At 48.8% G+C, this 21,293-nt stretch overlaps 1 long non-coding RNA gene across 5 annotated transcripts; it reads right to left on the bottom strand.

Moving 5' to 3' along the window:
* Nucleotides 1-1,476: 1,476 nt before the first annotated feature.
* Nucleotides 1,477-16,493, bottom strand: Gm33564. 5 transcript variants are annotated; one of them, XR_001779297.2, is made up of 8 exons: nucleotides 15,348-16,493; nucleotides 13,814-13,984; nucleotides 12,935-13,011; nucleotides 12,164-12,273; nucleotides 8,716-8,879; nucleotides 8,453-8,611; nucleotides 3,228-3,289; nucleotides 1,477-1,510 (listed from the first exon to the last, which is right to left on the bottom strand). It is a non-coding gene; the product is annotated as a predicted gene, 33564 (long non-coding RNA). The 5 variants fall into 5 exon arrangements; XR_379813.3 differs by lacking the exon at nucleotides 1,477-1,510 and adding an exon at nucleotides 1,861-2,523; XR_001779296.2 differs by lacking the exon at nucleotides 1,477-1,510 and adding an exon at nucleotides 1,861-1,967.
* Nucleotides 16,494-21,293: the final 4,800 nt, after the last annotated feature.

Genomic DNA, 21,293 nt, shown 5'->3' with positions numbered 1-21,293 from the left:
CCACTACAACACCATCTGCTGCTGTATAATGTGGAGTCCCCTAGAGCAAGGCATAGCTGATAAGCTGCTGTTTGTCACACAATGTAAAGTAACTTAGGGCAGGATACAACCTTGTCTCCATAGCCAGCTGAACATTCAAGGCACCGGGTGTGTGTCTGTGTGTGTAGAAGATGAAGGGTTTTGGGGGGCGGGGTAAGAGAGACAATGCAGGAAAATCTAACAAATTGAAGATTTAAACTGGGTGTGGTTGTGCATGCCTTTAATCCCAGCACTGTATAGTCAGAGGCAGGCAGATCTCTGTAAATTCATAGGCTAGCCTGGTCTACAGTGTGAGTTCCAGGACAGCTAAGGCTATTGCACAAAGAAAAAACAAATAATAATAATAATAATAATAACAAATAATAATAATGCAAACTTAAAATTTGGGGTGGGGTAGTTGTGGGGCTTTGTCTGTTTTACCTGTTAAATACCCTTGCCCGTGGTTAGAGGAATCTTCAGTTCAGAAGACTAAATTTAAGCGGGCTCAGTGTCTCAGCCCTGTAGTCACAGTTACTGAAGAAGCTGAGACAGGGTGATCACAGGTTCTTAGTCTTCCTGGGCTGCAGAGTAAATATGAGGCCAACCTGGGAAACTAAGTAAGACCGTGTCTCAAAACAAAGTGTTAAAAAGGGTAAGTAACTCTTCTCTAGAACTCATTGCTTTGCCCCCCTCTTCTGGCCTCCATTTTCACACAGAGGTTGGTACCCACACACATACAGACACATACACATAAAACAAAGTGAGTAGGTAGGTAGGTAGATGGAAGGATGGATGGATGGATGTTTTTAAAAGGAAAGGACTAGCAATATGGCTGAGCAGGAAAAGAGCTTGCTGCAAGTTGAGTTCAGCCTTGAATTTAGTCCCCAGAAGGTGAGGGAGGCACAGAGGTCTTTGTGCTCACAGAGAAGCACTAAGGGAACCAAGAATGTTAACACATGGGCTTGTTCCTTCAAAGGAAGGGATGCATAACCCGTTATCCACCCAGGAGTCTGGGGACAGATGTGGTTAATAGTCTGAAGACCTTTATCACACATTGTCCATGTGGCTGCGATCACACGGAATCCTCCCCAGGACCCTTAGAATGAGCTTGTCAGTCGTAGATGTCCCTTGTACAAAGAATTTCAGTGTCATCATGTCTTAAGCTTTATTGTGCGTGTGAGATGGAACTAATTATCACTAGGAATATTTTTCACTGAATTGTGCTATGCTTAAATATGCCTGGAGTAAATTACTTGGGGTCAGAGTCCACAAGTTTGGACCAACACTGGCTACTTAATGCTGTTAAACCCAACTATCTTCTTTCCTCCCTTGATCATCACTCTGGTAGCCACTGTAATCACAGGGACACACCCTCTTCCACCACACCTCCCCACCCCAATGGAAGGAACTTACAAGGTGGAAAGAGAGAACCAACTCCTCCACGCTGTTTTTTTTTTTTTTGACTTCCACACTCACACCATGGCACATGTGCCTGCAAACACAAAAGTAGATTAAACAAATGTAAAGGAAAGGTATGTAAAAAAAGGAAGCTGAGGCTGCAGCCCCATCAAAGCCCTAAATCTCATCTTCAGTGCCACAAAATAAATAAGAAAAAGGAAAGTGGAATTTGTAAAAACTTCTGAGCCCAGGCAGGGTGGTGAACAGCTTTAATCTCAGTACTTGGAGGCAGAGGCAGGAAGAGCTCTCGAGTTCAGGGTCAGCATGGTCTACAGAGCAAGTTCCAGGACAGCTAAGGTTGCATGGAAAGACCCCGTCTCCCCGTCTCAAACAAACAAACAAACAAATAAACAAAACAAAAGAAAAACTTAAGTAAAATGGTTTTCAAATGTTAGTTTTATTCCCAGTGCGCCCAAGTCATGGGAAGATTTTGCTTGGTCTCCAGGTCTCCTCCAGAGCTTTCCACATCTCAGTTTTCTCTCCCTACCGGCCTGGGAAGAGAGACAAGAGAAGCGCCCCTCAGTGAGCCACCCTCCTCCCCTCCTCAGCTCCTCTAGATTGGACTGCAGCTCTGACCTGGGCTCCATGTTGTGTCAGAGGTTGGTGTTTGAGGACCATGTTGGAGGGAGCTTGATGTTAAGAGGGACACTGCCTGTCCAGGCCTCTGTCCCCCGGGAAGTCTCAGCCTGAGGCCACAGGCATGTCCATCTGCCTGAGTCTCTCTTCCTGTCACCATTCCACAACCCCAGTCCTCAGGCCATCCAGGACAGGATGAAGAAGACAGAGGCCATCCAGGACAGGATGATGACAGAGGTCATCCAGGACAGGATGAAGACAGAGGCTATCCAGAACAGGATGAAGACATGATAGGAAAGACAGGCACCCCCTCTCCTCAGCCTAGCCTAGTCCGTCCCAGCCTGGAAAGGCCATCAATACTGTCAGGCGGTCTTGTTCTGTTGGAAATTCTGTGCCAGGGCAGCTCAGGGCTTGTCCCCAGGGTTGGGCTGGTCTGGTCTGGGGATGCATCCGGCCTCGGCCACCTGCAAGCTGGATAAGCTAGTAAGAGTCACACCACCCCTCCCAGCCTCTCTGCTCACAATTATAGCATGATCATAGCACTCTACCTGCTACACGAGGACGGGGAAATCCCATGAGCTATTAATTCATGTTGGAGCCTGATGTTCCTCTGTCATTTAATATGAAGCGTATGACTTCATACTTCCTCTGCTGTAGCAGTCTAGCCAGCACCTCCTGTCCCTACTCCCAGGGCTCGCTCTCCCCACCCCCAACCCCCAACCCCCACCCCTACCCACCCCCAGCTCACAACTTTTATACTGGACTCTGTACCAGTGATAACTTGGTTCTGACTATCGCTTCCATCAGGTCTTGTTCATTTTCCTCTGGTGACGTATTACCATCTGACACACTGGGTTGATTTCATTATTGTCCTTCGTTGTTGAGACAGGGTCTCACTGTGTAGCTTAGGCTAGCCTGGAACTCACTATGTAGACCAGGCCACCACAACTAGCCTTGTTTTGTTTCTTGGTTTTGTTTTGTTTTGTTTTGTTTTGTTTTGTTTTGTTTTGTTTTGTTTTGTTTTGTTTTTCAGACAAGATCTCTTGTAGCTCAGGCTAGCCTCCAGTTCACTATGTAGTCAAAGATGGCCTTGAACTCCAGTCCTCGTGCCTCTGTGTCCCAAGTGCTGTGATTACAGGTCCACACCTGTAATTACCGTACTGTAACTGCCTTACCTGGTTGAGGGAGGACAGTTTGTCTGTAGGTGACACTCTCCACAGAGGTCTTGAAAAGAGAACTAAAACAGAAACATGAGAATCAGAACAAAGCAGATGAGATCAGGGGTAAACCAGATTGTGAGGACCCGGAAGCAGACTAGATCCTTGGAATCCGTCTCCAGAGCCCCACCTGCTGCTCTAGTTCTGCGGTGAAACAAGAGTTCCCCATGCCCCTCCATGGGACTCTGGCCCAGAGCCACCTACTATGAGAGTGATTCTGCAACACTCCCTCCCTAGGGAATCCTACAGCAATTCTGGTCTCCGTGGTACCCTTTGCAGAGCTGACATGACCCTCTGAGTCAGCTTTCTCTAAAAGAAGGCCAGATCCTAGAGAGAGAAGTGAGCCAATGGGGTTATAGGTCTACAGTCTTGCCTATCCCAGCTCCTCAGTCCAGCAGCAGCTCTGGCTTAAAAAACAAAGCAAACAACAACCCCCACCCCCCCACCCCAAGGGGGGAAAAACCCACCTTACCAATAGGGACATTAAACAGGGGTCCTTCTAAATGAGCACCTAGCTTTGGCCTTTCTTGCCACATTGCAGGTCGAAGACATGCCTAGAACTGTCTTGTGCTTCCTGGAAATAAGAACTAACGCTGGCTTTGAACCGTGTGTCCCCTTCAGTCAGCTTCTAAGAAGTGTGTGGATCCTAGCTGACTATTAACCGCACTGCTCAGCTCAGATGGGGTTCCAGGCCTTCTAGTCGCACCCCGCTAAGCCTGACCTATGCCCTTTCTCTCCTCTCTCCAAAAGACCCAGGCCATTTTCCCAGTGCCCAGAGCCAAGGGAGGAGCCAGGGAATCCCAGCCGTGATGAGGCAAATTCTTCAGCGATATTCTCTGCTGTGCGGGCTGCAAGCGTGGGCCAAGAGCGGAGTTTTTAAATACACAAGGCCTGAGTTCAAAGTGTAGATTTTTCCCTACTAATAAAGCGGCCACAGCTTTCGAGCAGAGTCTCTCAGCCTGGCTACTGTGCAGAACCTCTGCAAGGGTAAGCTGCTGACATCAAATTCAGCATGTAGATCCTCCTGCCTCTGCCTCCTAAATGCTGGGATCGATGGCATGCACCACCAGGCTCAGTTTGTGTGGTCCTGGGGATCAAATCCAACAGCTCACTATGTCAGGACCCGGGGTAGGGTGGGCGTGAGGGTGGTGTCTAAGGCACCAGAGTCAAACACAAGGCCTTGTACACACTAGGCAAGCACTCTACCTAGTGAGCTATATGCCCAGCCCAGAATCGCAGATTCTGTTGGTGCCATGGTCTCACTATTAATCCCTGGCCAGCCAGGAAGTCTTTCTCTATACCTGGCTGGCATTGAACTCATGGATCTTCTTGCTCAGTGAGTGCTAGGACTAAAAGTGTACACCATCATGCCTGGTATAACAGCAGTGTTTTTAAAGTTCTCCAGGTGAGTCCAATGGGCAGCCAAGACAGAGAATCCTGCTCTAAACCAGTAATAACCAAAAGACTTCTCCGGGGCTATGCAAATGTTCATGTGCTCCGTCCAACATATACATGGGTCACATGTGAGTATGGAATACTTAGTGTGGCTGAAGAACTGAATTCCTCATCTAATTTTACCTTAATTCACTTAAATATAATTAGCTGTATGTGGTCAGTGGCTGCTGTATTGGCCAGCACTGTTACAGAATGTGACTTGGCTCTGCGGATTCAGAAGTCATTGGCCACTTGGACTTCAGTCTTCTGATAAGGTCATGAAGGGGTGTGGGGTCCAATCTACAGTACCTGTGAAAGTTGTCTGGCCTGTTATCCAGGTGAAGGCAAGGGGTCAGAGACACTAGACCAACATGGATACCTGGAGCAGGCCAGAAAAGGATTGGCCATAGGTCTTTATGCCCCATGAGAGAACCTGAGGACATTGAACACTGATACCCAAGAGGTCAGAGCATAATGGGACTTGAAGAAGTAGCCTGGAACCAGATGGTGAGCAAAGAATAACTCTCACCTTCTCTGGCCGTGGTGGCGCATGCCTTTAATCCCAGCACTTGGGAGGCAGAGGCAGAGGCAGAGGCAGAGGCAGAGGCAGAGGCAGAGGCAGAGGCAGAGGCAGAGGCAGAGGCAGAGGCAGGTAGATTTCTGAGATTGATGCCAGCCTGGTCTACAAGGTGAGTTCCAGGACAGCCAGGGCTACACAGAGAAACCCTGTCTCAAAAAACCAAAAAAATAAAAAAACCCAAAAACAAAAACAAAAAAAAAAAACCCAAACCAAGCCAGGCGTGGTGGCACACACCTTTAATCTCAGCACTCCGGAGGCAGAGGCAGGCAGATTTCTGAGTTCAAGGCCAGCCTGGTCTACAAAGTGAGTTCCAGGACAGCCAGGGCTATACAGAGAAACCCTGTCTGGAAAAACAAAAACAAAAACCCAAACCAAACAAAAACCTCTCACCTTCTGAGTGGATAGATAACATGCAAATGGAGTCAACCTCAACACCAGGAGCAGTGCAGAACTAAGCCCATTTTATTGATGGAGAAACTGAGGCACAGAGTTGGTAAAGAGGTACTAAGATTAGAACTTATCTGTCTACAGACCTGCCCTTTAACCCTAGTGTGTTCAGGGAGAATGACTAAGAGGTTTGAACCATTTTTGGGTGCTGCAATACTTTTGTGGTGGGGTCTTGAGACACCACAAAAGAGATAGAGCTAAAACTCTCCCACAGTAGATAGTCTCATACTAGAAAGTCCCAAGTTGTCCTGTGAAGGGTCACTGTCACTCAGATAGTCATATATGAACATACACACACATGTTTTGTTTTGTTTTGTTTTGTTTTGTTTTGTTTTGTTTTGCTTTGCTTTGCTTTGCTTTGCTTTGCTTTGCTTTGCTTTGCTTTGCTTTGTTTTGTTTTGTTTTGTTTTGTTTTGTTTTGTTTTGTTTTGTTTTGTTTTGTTTTGAGACAAGGTTTCTCTGTGTGGCCCTGGCTGTCCAAGAACTTGACCTGTAAACCAGGCTCACCTCTAACTCAGAGATCTGCCTGCCTTTGCCTATGGAATGCTGGGATTAAAGGTCTGTCAAACTGCCACCTGGCTTCAGAGGGTCATATTTTTAAATTATTTATTTTATGTGTATGGGTGTTTTGCCTGTACGCATGTTGGTGTGCCACCTGTGTGCCTTGTGCCTCTGAAGGGCAGAAGCAGGTGAACTGGGGTCTTCTGGAAGAGCAGCCAGTGCTCTTAACCACTAAGTTATGGCTTCAGGGGAGAGAATTTAAACCTGGCTTGTGTTAAGCAAGCTCGCTACCTCTGAGCTACATCCCTGGCCCTTTTTAATGTAGTGCTTTGCCACGATGTTCCTGTGGAGGTCAGAGGACAGCTCTTTGGAATGTGTTCTTTCTGCTTTTACATGAATTCCTGGAATCAAACGTAGATCATCAGACTTGCATCATTGGGAGATGGGACCTTTGCCTGCTGAGCTGTCTTGCCAGCAGCCCTTGGGTTTGTTGTTGAGTTTTTGGTTTTCACCCCCCCCCTCACCGCCCCCAGTTTTTAGTTTTCTGAGATATGGTTTCTCTGTGGAGCCCTGGCTGTCCTGGAACTCACTCTGCAGATCACTTTGGCCTCGAACTCAGAGATCTACCTGCCTCAGCCTCCCCAATGCTGGGTTTATAGGCATGTGCCACCACACCTGGCTTGGGCCTTGATTTTGCACGGGGAGAGGATCTCTCTGTGGAACTCATGCCAGCCTTGAATTCATGATATATCCAGGCTGACCTCAAACTCAAGATTCTCCTGCCCCCACATCCTGAGTGTTCAGATTACGGGCATATACCACCATGTCATGTCTGACTCCTCAGTTGACCATTAAATAGGGTGAGTCCTCCTGGGCCCAGGCCTCCAGGAGATGTAGGGTACCACAATAAAAAATCATCCAGATCTTGCTATAATTGTCAATTCTCAGGACTGCCAGAGTTGGCTTCCATTGAGAAAGAGGGCAGAAGCTTGAGTTTACCAAGGTCCCCATGTGACTGCAATGCAGTCCTGGGTCCTCACTGGAAAGGGCATCCCTGTCTTGTCCCCATGAAGCAGGGAGACCCTCACTTGGCTGTGAAACTCTCTGACCAGGGCCACAAGGCGAGTCCCAGCAGTGACCTCATCTGCTCTAAAATCCCATCTGCTTCCTCATTTTCTCTGGCTGTAAAATAAAGACACACAGCTTCTCATGGTAATCTGTTAGCATTTCCTCTAGGCCCTACCCAGCAGTTACCTAGCAACAGCCCGGTATGAGTCTGGCTCCTGAGTATGAAAGGACTCTCCATCTTTCCCCTCCCTCTCTCCATCTATTCTCTCTCCCTCTCTCCCTCCCATGTGTCCTGGCCAGCCTCTTCTCTTCTTCCTCCCTCCCACTATTTCCCTCTCCCCTCCCCCCTTTCCCTTCTCACTAGTAAACTTTCCATGTATTAGGTCTCTCTCATGATTTAATTTCTCGGAGGGAACACTTTGGCAAGAGACCCCTTCTGCCACTTCACCGTTTTATAAAATTCATCATGTCCTGTGGCCAGAGTCTTGGAAGGTTCTGAGTCTTAGAAGAATCAGGTCCTGTCTTCTCCCTCCCTTCCCTCTCCTGGCCCTGACCTGGCCTGCCTACTCCAGTGAGCTCCTGCAGGGGAGGTTTACCTCAGGCCTGCCTGCCTGTCAGATGCATAGGAGACTTTGCTGGTCTCAGTGGATGGATGTGGTCGAGGCATGTCCCGCCTCAGCACACCATGTGACACTGGTTCTTCTCTCTGCCAGCCTTGCTCACCCCAAATCATTGCTTTGTAAGATCGCTGTCCTCCAGGCTCAGCCTGCACACTGCCTCCTCAGAGATGGTTCCTATGACTCCAGGTTGTTCCTTGAGGCTTCACCCTCCTCCAGCCTCCTCCCTGGTAAGGTTTATCTTCTATCTCTAGAATTGGGAGCTTCCCGGGGCAGTGACCTTTTGGTGAATAATAGATATTTTTGATACTTGTCCTTGATGTGACACAGAAAAAGACCAACCAGATTTGTTTTACACGTCAGTCCCTGGAATCCACAGACATCTGGAGAGACTCTCCCCCATCCCCAGTGACAACTGGCCTCAGGGACGGGTGTCCTATACACTCAGGAGTAAACAGTTCACTTCCACTGCTTCGTCCTCAGCCCTGATACAGGATCCACAGTTAGGGAGTGGCATTGTATCCCGTCCCCTGTACCTGGCTCAGCAGGGCAGGCTGGCTGACAAACACTGTGTTTAAGCGAGGGAAGGCAGGCAGGAAGAGGGCCACCAAACAGGCTGAGCTTGGTGAGTGTTTTCAGTGGAGTTCAATCCAGTATGGGGGCAGGGAGGCACTCCAGTGGCAGAGTTGGGGCTTCTGGGAGCAGAAGAAGTGTCAGAGAGGGAAAGATAAAGGAGTCACAGAGGCAAGCAAGGACAAACTCCCCCTAGAGAGTAAATTCATGCTTCAGGGACTGTTACCTCTCAGCCCAGCTCTAAGAAGCAAGGGGCTCACCCAGGAGGCAAAGCCTTCTCTATGAAGAGTCATCTGTATATCCCAAACAGGCCCAACCACGAGTCACACAACCTCCAGGCTGTACAAGTCAAAGACTGCGCTCCAGAGAGAAAGCAGCTGGCCTTGGGTCCTGGTGGAGGAGAGAGGAAGCCCTTGTCAGCCTCTCTGGGGCTCACCGTGTGGTCCCTCAATGGAAGTCCATCTGTGGTGCCTCAGGATAAAGCCAGATGCCCATCAACCACCTGCTCAGCCCCTCCCACCTCTCTACCCTCACTGCATGCTCCACCCAACGAGTGCAACTTCACAGCCACTCTCCCACCCTGTTCTGTGTAGTCCCCTTGCCTAACAAATACTATGAGGAATGGGGGGATTCCCAACCTCTGACCCTCCCGACCTCTGACCCTCCGGACCTCTGACCCTCCCGACCCTGAACTTGGTCTTAAATGTCTCTATCCTTTATAGTCGCCTGATCTCTGAACAGGAACTTCCTCCTCGGGCCAGTTTCATCTCCCCTGGGGCCCCCGTCTTGTTCTAGCTGGGGGATCTGAATTCCTGGAGGAAAGACCTATTTATGTCCTCTCTTCATCAGGTACAATGGGCAGAAAGACATGGGCAGTTATGTGTGCACGTGTCACCACTGACAATGTGTGTACACATAGTAATGAATATTCTGAGGATGGGTGCCCTGTGGATCTATGGCTGTGTATCCGTGTACATGTGTCTATGTGTGAGTCTATTGATTTATGTGGTTGTGGTGTGTCTGAGAGCGTGTGTGTGTGTGTGTGTGTGTGTGTGTGTGTGTGTGTGTGTGTGTGTGTGTTTGTGTGTACCTATGTGAGACTGTATATGTACCCCTGCCTGTGTATTTCAATCTGGGCTTTTCTGGTGTAGCTGGAGAAAGGATTAACAGCAGTTCTCTCACATGGGTTGTGATGCCTTTGTCAAACCTCTATCTCCAAACATATTTACATTACGATTCATATCAGTAAGGAAATTACGAGCTTAGGAAGTAGCAACTACATGAGGTCAAAGCACTAGGGAGGTTGAGGACCGCTGGATGAGAGGGGCTTTCGTTCACATGGAGAGTGACTGGAGGGAACACAGGAGGGTAAGGGAAGGAGACAGGGGAGGAGATGAACAGTGACAGGTTTGTTACTATGGTGAGTGACAAACACTGCCACTGAAAGTCCCTGGGACATGTCATGAAACAGTGCCCAAGGCTGCCTCTGAAGAGTGAGCCAGTCCCCTTGTCCACCCATTCCCAATGGGCACAATTGGGCCTGGCATTTCCCTTCAGTCCCACACATGGCCTCAGGCCAAGGAAAGACCTCAGGTACAGGATCTCCAGTCAGAGTAACTGGAAATAAGGTTTGTTGAGGCAAAAATGACAAGAAAGAAGGAACCAGGTAGAGTGTCAGTATAAGCCATTAGTCCATATACCATATGGCCATGTTCATGAGTGTGCTGCTGTCCCGTCATGCTCATGGGCACAGGGACAGAAACCTCTCTTTGACAACCTCTGTAAATTCACAGAAAGATTGGTACAGCAGCAAGCAGGCTGTGGCCTTGCCCTTTTTTCTCCACCCTCCCTGGCTCAGGGTCTGCCAGATCATGCCAAGCTTCTACAGATGTGGCCAGATTGTCCTGGCCCTGCTCTGGGAGGTGCCAGCAGCTCCTGTCCTCGGGCCAGAATGAAACCTGGGGTCAGAGTGCAGTGTGTGCTGGGTGAGAGGATCAGGACTCCTGTTGAGAAGACAATGAGTCTTCCTGGGCCTGCCTGCCTCTCTCTCTCTCTCTCCCTCTCTCTCTCTCTCTCTTTCCTCTCTCCCCTGTGGCCCCCAGAGCCTGGACAGTAGCCAGGGAGGCTTTGAATGTTGTGCAGGGGGCATCAACCTCCTGTCCATAGGCAGTAGGGTATGCTGGGCATGCCAAGGAGGGGCACCTTCCCACCTCCATCCAGATGTTGCCTCTCTGAGCAGTATTTCTCTATGTTCCACCTCCTTTTTTGTATGGCTATCTTACCTTCAGTGTCCAGATTTCCTTCTTATGAGCCCAGTCTCATTTAGGATAAGTTTGTTTAACCTGACATAACTGACATTTGCAAAGCCCCTATTTCAAAATAAGATCAGATTCGCCGACACCAGCGGATGCAGTTGGGTATCTTTTTAGGGCTGCTATAATGCCTGATACGTGCTTACCTGTCAACAGGTGATGTCTTTTTTACATTAAAAAATGATTTATTTATTCTCATTTTATGTGCCTTGGTGTTTGCCTGTCTGTCTATGCAAGGGTGTCAGACCTTGGAATTACAGGCAGTTGTGAGCTGCCATGTGGGTGCTGGGAACTGAACCCAGGTCCTACTGGAAGAGTAGCCAGGGCTCTTAACCACTGAGCCATCTCTCCAGTCCCCAACAAGTGATGTCTTAAACAAAAAAGAGAGGCTAGGGGAAGCTGAGAAAGCTTAGACTGACAGAGTTTCCATGTATGTATCCACATATTCACAGGAGCAGCTGTGTGTGTTGTGTGTGTGTTGTGTGTGTGTGTGGGGGGGGGGCAGTGACGTATGCACAGGAAGCAAAGCATTCCTCACAGTGTCCCACCCAAGAGGTCTGGGCCAAGTCACTGGAGGACCTCAGTTTACAGCCAGGCCCAAGGCAAAATATCAACTTCCTCGTGGAAAGGTCACCAAGCTTTAGTCCTCTGAAGTTTTCTAAGGAATGTTAAACAAGGCCACCACTGACATCATGTACAGATAGATCCACGGGAGCCTTGTACTTCCAAGGCTGCCCAAACCCACAGCTCTGTCTGGATGGAGGAGGCGTGTGTTGTGGGGGGAGGGTGCAGTCCAACTGGCATAGCCACTTGTGGAGTCAAGGATCGGAGAACCTCGGCGGAGATTATAGACAGCCACCTCCAGGCAAAGAAGGAGTAGATCTGCCCCTCCCTAACCCTTCTGTAACTCTCAGACATCTGGAATCAGACTGGCTCAGCGAAACCTTTTTCCTCACAGTTGCCCGTGGGAGTCCTCCTGGGCCAGGTGGCTGGGTTGGGATGGGATGGGAAGGCTTGTGTCTCTCTGATTCCTAGTCCAGTCAGAACCTTCTGGCTTCTGCCATGAGACAGCCTATGAGCTCATCAGGTTCCTGGTGGAGAGCTGGGTGAACCGAGTTCGTTTGCACTGCCTTGGCCTGTGTGTGGCTTCAGGAACAGGTCATGCTCCAGGATTTAGGACACAGGTTAGCTGATAAGGCCCATGGAGCCGGTGATATGACCCGCAGGGTCACTCCCTCTGCCCAAGTCTAGATACTTGTTTCCCTCTTTAGACTCCAGATCAAGGACTCCAGATCTGTCATGGACTCAGAAAACCCCCCAGTACCACCCCACCCCCGCTGCTCCCTCCTATGATAGTCCCACCTTCTCCAGCCTGGCTGGTCTGAGAGGTCCAAGCTCCAGGAACTCTTTGAGGGTGCTCCAGGCACCCCTCATTTGATAGCAGCTCCCTGTCCTCACCCCTGAACTGGACACTGTGAAGTGAAGCCATCAAAAAGCCTTAATTAATTAGTCTCCTGGAGCAGACGGAGATTAAAGAGATCAATAAGTTCAGGGGGATAGAGGGAGCTTGAGAGCAAGCTGGGGAGGGACAGGGGATGGCAAAGGCTCTGGAGGTCATAGAGAGTAGACTCTAGGACAAGGGAATAAGGTGAGAGAAAACCAAGAGCTTGCTGCACCAAGTTGGAAGGAGCATTGCAGACAGAAAGGCAGAGGTGGCAGGGGCCCCAGGTAGGGATTTCTTGGTTGAACTTAAGGGATAGAAAAACGAGGGGCTATCAACAAAGTGGCTAGGATTTGCAGCTTCCTGTGAGGAAGTTGCTCCTGGAAGGGAGACTGCTTCAAGCTGTGGAGGGACTGTGCATAGTTTGGGCTTTCAACAGGGCTCTCTGATCCTACTGACATGCCACAATCACACGGATTTCTGGCATCTTGGGTTCGATGGGAAGAGAAGTTCTGGCTAAGTCAAGAACCCTGGGCCAAGTGATGGAGAGATGGCTCAGTGGTTAAGAGCACTGACTGCTCTTCCAGAGGTCCTGAGTTCAAATCCCAGCGACGCATGGTGGCTCACAACCACTGGTAATGAGATCTGATGGCCTCTTCTGGTGTGTCTGAAGACAGCTACAGTGAACTTACATATAATAATAGATCTTTGGGTCGGAGTGAGCCAGCAGGTCTGACCGAAGCAGAGTTGACCGGAGCGAGCAGAGGTCCTAAAATTCAATTCCCAACAATCACATGAAGGCTCACAACCGTCTGTACAGCTACAGTGTACTCATATACATAAAATAAATAAATAAATCTTTTTTTAAAAGTTTAAAAAATAAAATAAATAAGTCTAAAGAAGAAGAAGAAGAAGAAGAAGAAGAAGAAGAAGAAGAAGAAGAAGAAGAAGAAGAAGAAGAAGAAGAAGAAGAAGAAGAAGAAGAAAGGAGAAGGAGAAGGAGAAGGAGAAGGAGAAGGAGAAGGAGAAGGAGAAGGAGAAGGAGAAGGAGAAGGAGAAGGAGAAGGAGAAGGAGAAGGAGAAGGAGAAGGAGAAGGAGAAGGAGAAGAAGAAGAAGAAGAAGAAGAAGAAGAAGAAGAAGAAGAAGAAGAAGAAGAAGAAGAAGAAGAAGAAGAAGAAGAAGAAGAAGAAGAAGAAGAAGAAGAAGAAGAAGCAACAGCAGCCTGGGACCACATAGAGATGTGTATATAAGTGATCCCCAGAGGGCAGGGTTGTGGGTCCTGGGAGAAGCTCATTGTACCGGGAGTGTCTAGGGCCTTTTGTTTTCTGTTTTGAAGCATCAGGGCCCAGGTTGTTAAGCACATTGACAAATGTTCTACCGCTGAGCTAGGTCCCCAGCCCTTAAGGACTTCTCGAGACCTTTGACTCCACGAGACTGCACCAGAGGCTCTGAGGACCGGCCTGTGCTCAGCTGTGTGAGAAACAAGGCCCACTTGATTCACTCCTCCGCCCAATGCACACAACCTGCTCACAACTCCTGCCAAAACCCACAGAAAATGAAACCAGCTCACCTTTCTTCAGCATTGATGAATTATATAATGTGTCAACTTGCCAGACCACAGAATGCTCGAGAACACCCAACAAACAATCTTGATCACATGGAAAGAGATCAGTTCAGAATGTTGTTTGTATTCTCTGGCTCCCACCGTGTACCTGGCGCTCAGTGGACACTCAATTGCTCTCTGAAAAAAAAAAAAAAGAGCCTCCTTTGCCCCATGGTGGCCCTGATAGGACTTGGGTTAGGGACATATTAGTTGACCTTTCCTCAGGCTCAGGGACAAGGGAAGTTGGCTACAGAGCCTCGTACACCAAATCTCTAGTCAGCCTGTGGAAGCTGAGCATTTGGACAGATCCAGGAACAAGAAAGACTGCAGTGAGAGCAACTACCACGGCCTGCCCAGAACAGTGATCATCTCTAGGTGCCAAGTGCCCACCCTGGCTGAGTTCATTGCCTGGTCTCAAGACAGCTTCTCCTGAAAGCTTTTTGTTTTTCCTTTTGTTCCCTGAGCCCAATCCTCTGAGCACAGACAACATTAGTTACAGAGGCTTTAGATAGGTACCAGGGGCCATCTCAGCAGGCTGGAGAGTCACTCTTCCAGCTCTGTAGGCAACGGCACACCAGACCTGCCTCAGGGAGCATCTTTAAGACCTCAGGACTGGCTGGATTCTCCTTGCTTCCAAGAATACCTTGCAGGGATCTTTAGCAACAGGCTTTGGACAATGAGATTGGAGTAGACACTTAGGGAATGCCAGAGGAGCCAAAGTATTGGAAGTGTCCCTATCATAGAAGCTAGGGGAGACTAGAACCTCCTCTCATTCCCATTCCATTGGTGGGTGGAGAATTTGAGACCCAGAAAGAAAGGGGGGGTGTTATGGTCATTCAGTTTGATCATACTATCCCAGAGTCCACATTCTGGACAGTTTAGACTTCTTCAGGAGTACTGAGGGCCATCAGGACAGCTCTGAGCAGGGAGCTACTAAGGTAACAGGAGGGTGACAGGCAGGTCTCATGATGCCCCTGAATCCATTGGGAATGCAGTTGACAACATATTCCAGCAGTCTTCCGGGATCAACATGGTAGAGGTGAAACAGTATAAGGTTGTGACCCTGTTCATCTCAGCCAATGTGAGTCTGACATACCAAGCATGGCTCTCTATGGCTATCCATCCTGGGGCTCACATTGGCTACATTGTCATTTGTAACAATGTGACACTGTGGCTGCTTCAGACAGCTGGTGTTTGTGGTGTTCTCCCTGTAAGCAGGGGCACCACAGGACTATGGACTTAAGTGATAGGTGATCGTGTCTCTGAGTGCTTGTGGCCTGAAACTGGGCAGGTATTCAAGAGCTGTTCAGGAGAGTTAGTGCCTGTGAATGTAATCAGCAGGTTATCCTAACAGGAAACTGACCATATGATCTTTCAAACCTGAATTGTCACTTTGGAGTTGGCCAGGATTTTCTGCCTGGTAAGACACAGGCAGACTGTGGGAAAACTTTTTGAAATACAGTTACCCAATATGAAGGGATTTATATAACACCCGACTTACCTGGCCACAGAACATTCAAGATCGCCAGTAGACATCTAGTCAGAGAGGAAAACACCAGTTCAGAGTGCTGGATTTGTGGCCTCTGGCTTCCAGACTGCACCTGGTGCTGAGTGACCACTCAGCTGCCCTTTGAAAAATGTCTCAGTTGTTCCCATGGTGACCCTGCACAGCCATTCGTTCTAATGGACAAGCCTGAGAAGAGTATGGGAGAAGGGCCTTCAGGGGACACTGGGGTCTGAGGTGAAGATCGGCCACATGTGGTGTGGTCAGTCTCCAAACCTCTACCCTAAGTCAGTCCTGAGGGGTTTCTATTGATTTCATATCCACAGTTTGCTGAACAGGCCGAGAGTGAGAATGGGCCTGACCAAGGGTCAAGGGTCAAGTGTAGCAAAAGGTTCTGCTGCCATTGCTGTGGACACGTTGGAAAGCTTGGATGACCTTACATGCCTGGGCAGTATGCGGTGGCAGGGTATGCAGGCCTGGTTGCTTATGGAAACATCCAAGGCAGACTCTTGAGGGTGTCCAGGCAACTGGGTAACTGGTAAATGACCTCATTTCTGTTCCCCAGCCTCTCTTCAGGCTGCTTGCTGACCATCCATCAGCTCTTCTTTGCTGACACAATGTGCCCCAAGACTCTGGGACCTAGGGACATCCCCATATAATCCTCATCCATTTATGTACTGCGTCCATCCAGGCACTCATTTATTCATTCAACAGTCACTTCTCCTGGGGAGGATGGGGGCACCAGTTTGTTGTGACCCCCAAGGTCAGGGTAATGGAAGCACGGCTCAACAGACCTCTGTGTGGGAGGCTAAGCAAAGAGGAACCTGGGGCTCGCTGGGCTTGTGGCCGTTAGCTGGGGGGAAGCACCGAGCTAGTGTCACAACCAAGCCAGATGGACTCAGGAGGTTGAGTAAATATGTGGCAGTCCCCTCCCACCGGCAGGTCCCCCAAGACTGGCTCTAACATAGTCACCCTACGGAGCCTCAAGGCCTGCTTTGCCCAAGGTTGAGTCCCAAGGCTACAGAGTGTCTTCCCATCCTACAGAACAAGGCCCATCCATCTCTTGACTGGACCCTGCAATCAAACCTCCATGTTACTGCTGTGGCAGGCTAGAAGCTGAAAGGTCCTCAGCCTGTCCCACTAACAAGCCCATCCCCCACCCCACTAACAGCCCATCCCACTAACTTCCTCTCCTCCCACCATCTTGTCTTTTTTGAATAGCCTGACTCCTGAGGTGACCTCAGGCTGTCTCATCCTTTTCCTCCCTCATCCTGTCCCCAGAAGCTGTGTCATGGTGCTTCCCACCATGGCTCTGAAGAAAATCCACAGCAATGGGATGACCAGACTAGGATCTCTCTACCCCTCAGTCTCAGATCCTGTGGAGATAACATCTCCTGGAAAGCAAGAACTGTGGAGCTCGGCCACAGCCCAGCAGTCCCAGTGGGGTTATTTTCTTGACAATTCATTTCCAGACAGATTATCACTGCAAACCACCTAAGAAGACTTTATCATCTAGGAGCTGGGGAGATGACTTCATAGTTAAGAACACTTTCTGCTCTTGCAGAGGACCTGGGTTTGGCTCCCAGAACCTACACAACAGCTTACAAACACCTGAAACTCCAGTTCCAGGGCATCTGACACCTTCTAGCCTCTGAGGGCACACAGGAGGTGCATATACATGTACATACACTCATTCATACATACACATAAGAGTAAATAAGTGGATAATTAATTGATTAAAGCATTTATCATCCCTCTGGGGATGTGGATCAGTTGATAGAAAGCTTGATTATCATGTATAAGCCCTGAGTTCAATCCTGGTACTGCCTAAATCAGCTTTTAGGTAGAGGCAGGAAGATCAGGAGTTCAAGGTCCTTGTCCACTACCTAGGGAACTGGAGGTCAGCCTTGACTAGAAATGCCATGACAAAAAAAAAAAAATGTCATCCAAATATTAACAATAGTGGCCTTTGTCTTGATAATCTATGGTCATATTAAAGAAAGAATCACTATTTCTTGAAGTGTTTTTAAATGTTGTTTGTGTGTGTGTGTGTGTGTGCGCGTGCGTGTGCGCGTGTGCATGGTATAGGAGTGCAGGCACACGTGTGACGGTCAGAAGACAGCTATGGGGAGTTGGTTCTCCCCTTCACCTTCAAGCGGGCTCAGAGGATCAGGTCATTCGGCTCTCATGGCAAGCACCTTTACCCACTGAGCCCGCCCGCCCTCTATCTGTTCCCAGAGCTTCTTGTATCCATTTGTTTCTTATGGTATGCCCAAGCCACCTGATCCCTTAGTGCCTGAAGTTGTTCCGGTCTACAGAGCAGGTAAGTGAACGAAGCTCGACCTCAGTAAAGAAGTGCCTCGCCGGGCGTGGTGGCACATGCCTTTAATCCCAGCACTTGGGAGGCAGAGGCAGGCGGATTTCTGAGTTCAAGGCCAGCCTGGTCTACAGAGTGAGTTCCAGGACAGCCAGGGCTGCACAGAGAAACCCTGTCTCAATAAACCACCAAAAAAAAAAAAAAAAAAAAAAAGTGTTTTGGGGCTGGTGAGATGGCTCAGTGGGTAAGAGCACCCGACTGCTCTTCCAAAGGTCCAGAGTTCAAATCCCAGCAACCACATGGTGGCTCACAACCATCCGTAACAAGATCTGACTCCCTCTTCTGGTGTGTCTGAAGACAGCTACAGTGTACTTACATATAATAATAAATAAATCTTTAAAAAAAAAAAAAAAAAAAAAAAAGAAGTGCCTCACCCCACCCCACCCCAGGAACACCACATTCAGGACCTCTAAGGGCTTGGAGGACTGGGAGCTTCCAGCTCCTCCCATAGCTTCCCAAAGGCGTCTATGCTGCACATCCCAGGTCCGTGTTTCAAATACCTTAGCTTCCTAGCGCTGCAGGGACCTGGGCCAAGCTTTCCGGCTGCCCTTCCTCTGTTGATTCCGATCTAAACCTCAAAGCCACAAGACAATTCTGGAGCAATTAAGTGTTGGTGTACCATGACCCCCTGCTGGTCTTGCCCAAGAATCTGTTAGCTCAGTACCAGGAATGGAAGCAGGGGTTCTGGCCTTCCTTCCCCCCACCAGTGTCTGAGGGCTTTCATTGAACCCAGCAGGAAGTCCCAGAAAGAGAGAGCCCATAGTGAACCCCTTGGATAGCTTGTAGAGGAGGTAGGTGACAAGGTAGAGAGTGCAGGTCTGCCTGGACTCCTGATGGCAGTGCTGAAACTTCAGCCATTTTCTGGGCTGGAGAGATGGCTCAGTGGTTAAGAGAACTGACTGTTCTCCCAAAAGAGCAGGGTTCAATTGCCAGCACCCACATAGAAGCTCACAACCATCTGTAACTTCAGCTTTAGGGCATTCAACACCCTCACATGGACATATGTGCAGGAAAAACAATTATATATATATATAATTAAAATAAGTAAATCAAGAAAAAACAGAAGAGTCGATTTCTCAATCCTCGATTTTGTTATCTGTACCCAACAACTGACGCTTCCTGCCTGCTGCTCTTGGTACAGTTGAGCCCAGAAAGGCCTTGTCCCTCTGAGCAGCCTTGTCCCCCTGAGCTCTCACATCAATCTTGTGTAAAGACGATATTAGTGATGATTCTCCTGAGAAACAGAACTGATAGGATGTGTAGTGGCTATTCCTGGTTGTCAACTTGACTATATTTGGAATGAACTACAATCCAGAATTGGAAGGCTCACCAGTGACCCTTATCTGGAGGCTTAGAGATCCTTATCTGGATCTTGGTTTGGAGATCTTGAGCCATAGTGGCTATGGATTCCAGAAGATTGAATCTCTGAGTTTAAGGAACACACCTTTAATCTGGGCTACACCTTCTGCTGGAGACAATATAAGGACATTGGAAGAAGGGAGTCTAGCTCTTGCTCCTTCGCCTGCTTGCTGTGTGAGACTGAGTAACTGCTAGATCCTTGGACTTCCATTCACAGCTGCGACTGAACAATTGTTGGGAATTGGGCTGCCGACTGTAAGTCATCAATAAATTCCTTTACTATCTAGAGACTGTCCATAAGTTCTGTGACTCTAGAGAACCCTGACTAATACAGGATGGAAGGAAATGGAGAAATAGACTCACGTGATTTCAGAGACTGACAAGTAGACAAGTAGAAGCGTGGGTGGACTGGACCCTCTGGCCAGACTTCTGCATTAGCCTCTGACGCGAGGTTCACTCTAGGAAATCTGTTTGCTCCAGAAGCCTTCAGCTAATGGATGGAGGCCCACCCTCCTTATCCAGAACAATCTCCTTCATTCAAAATCAGCTGTGCATTGAGGAAGTGGTGGCGCACACCTTTAACCCCAGCACTCAGGAGCCAGAGGCAGGCAAATCTTTGAGTTCAAGACCAGCTTGGTTTACAGAGCAAATTCCAGGACAGCCAAGGGCTACATAAAGAAACGAAGCAAAAATAAACAAACAAAACCAGCTGGTCACATTGTGTTAGATACAGCAATATCCAGACTAGTGTTTAAACAGTTAACCCAACAACACAGCTGAGGTGACATGGAATATGTGACCATGCCAGAACTCACTCACTTTTTTGTGTGAGGAAATTGAATCTCAGGGCCTCTATTGACTGCTTGAGGCTGGAGAAGGGAGTATAGAATGTAGACACTGGATAGTTGCTTATTAGGATCAGGCTTCAAACACACTCCTGCCTGGCTTTCTCCTGTCCGAGAAGGGTAGTGACTGTCAGACTTCTGCTGACAGTCTTTGGAACTCAAAAGGGATGGAGATGTTGTTGGACCTAGGCAAAGAGGCAGAGAGAGGAGGACCCTATTTTCTATTGTTGGAGGAAAGGTTTGTGGCCTGGCTCCTTCCAGAAACTCCCAAGTTGGGGAAGAAGGCCAGAGCCACTGACCCTGCACAGATGACAGGGTGGAGGTGGGGTGTGGTGGGGGTGAGAGGAATGGGTGGTGTCTTCAAGTGTGTGGGGTCTGGAAAGAGTCCTGCCTGCTGGGGTCTTGGCTAGCTATGGAGTGATCCTGGGACTCCAACTGGAGCAGGCATCCAGAGCACAGAAACACCTCCACTGAGACCCAGTACCCTCAAGGCAGCCACAGCCCGACTCCTGCAGCTTCTCACTTGGTTGGGAAAATGAGTCTTAAAGGCAGAGGCTAACAGTTGGCCATACTCCCTTGCTGTATATACAAGTTATGTATCCTGGGTTCTGTCCCATTTAGGGACTAAGTGTGGCATTGTCCCGTACGGTTTCTTGAAGGGGAACCTGACGTTGGCAATAGTCACAGCATCTGGCCAAACACTGTAACATGTTCGCTAACTGCATTTTTAGCAACTGCCCGCCTTCCAACTGTCCTCCCTGACACACCATACACACCAAGATCTACTTCCCTTCCGAACTCCTAATCTCTCCCTCCGCACCGCCTCCTCTCTCTTTGAGACAGGGTCTCTGGTAGCTCATTCTACAGCTCAAGCTGACCTGATCGCACAGCTTGTGTTTGCCTTTGCCTCCTGAAGGCTGGGATTAAAGGTGTGTGCCACACCACACTATAGCCTTTGCTCACTACTCTCTGCTTCTCTTCTTGTTCTAGGGTCCCAGAGAGAATATAGGGTAGCCCTTTAAATGCCTACAATAGACCAAGGCCCCAATTGTGAGTGATAATCTCATTGCTTAGGATAAATGGGGAAATTAGGGGGCCATGGGAAGGGAATGGAGGTGCTAGCCCCAGACTCTGGTCAAAGCCTTTCAGTTGGAGCACAGGGCTGATGAGATGGCTCAGCAGGTAAGGGCGCCTGCTGCCAAGTCTGATGAGATGAGATTGGTCTCTAGACTCCACATGGTAGGAGAGAGCCAACCTGAAAGTTGACCTCTCGTAGACTCCACGTGCATCTCTTGATACATGTATGTCTCCTCCAAAAACACATGTTAAAAAAGCTTAAGAATTTCAATACAACCGATGGCA

The sequence above is a fragment of the Mus musculus genome, chromosome 9, assembly GCF_000001635.26.
Source record: "Mus musculus strain C57BL/6J chromosome 9, GRCm38.p6 C57BL/6J".
Classification (NCBI taxonomy): domain Eukaryota; kingdom Metazoa; phylum Chordata; class Mammalia; order Rodentia; family Muridae; genus Mus; species Mus musculus.
This window is presented reverse-complemented; position numbering and strand designations above follow the sequence as displayed.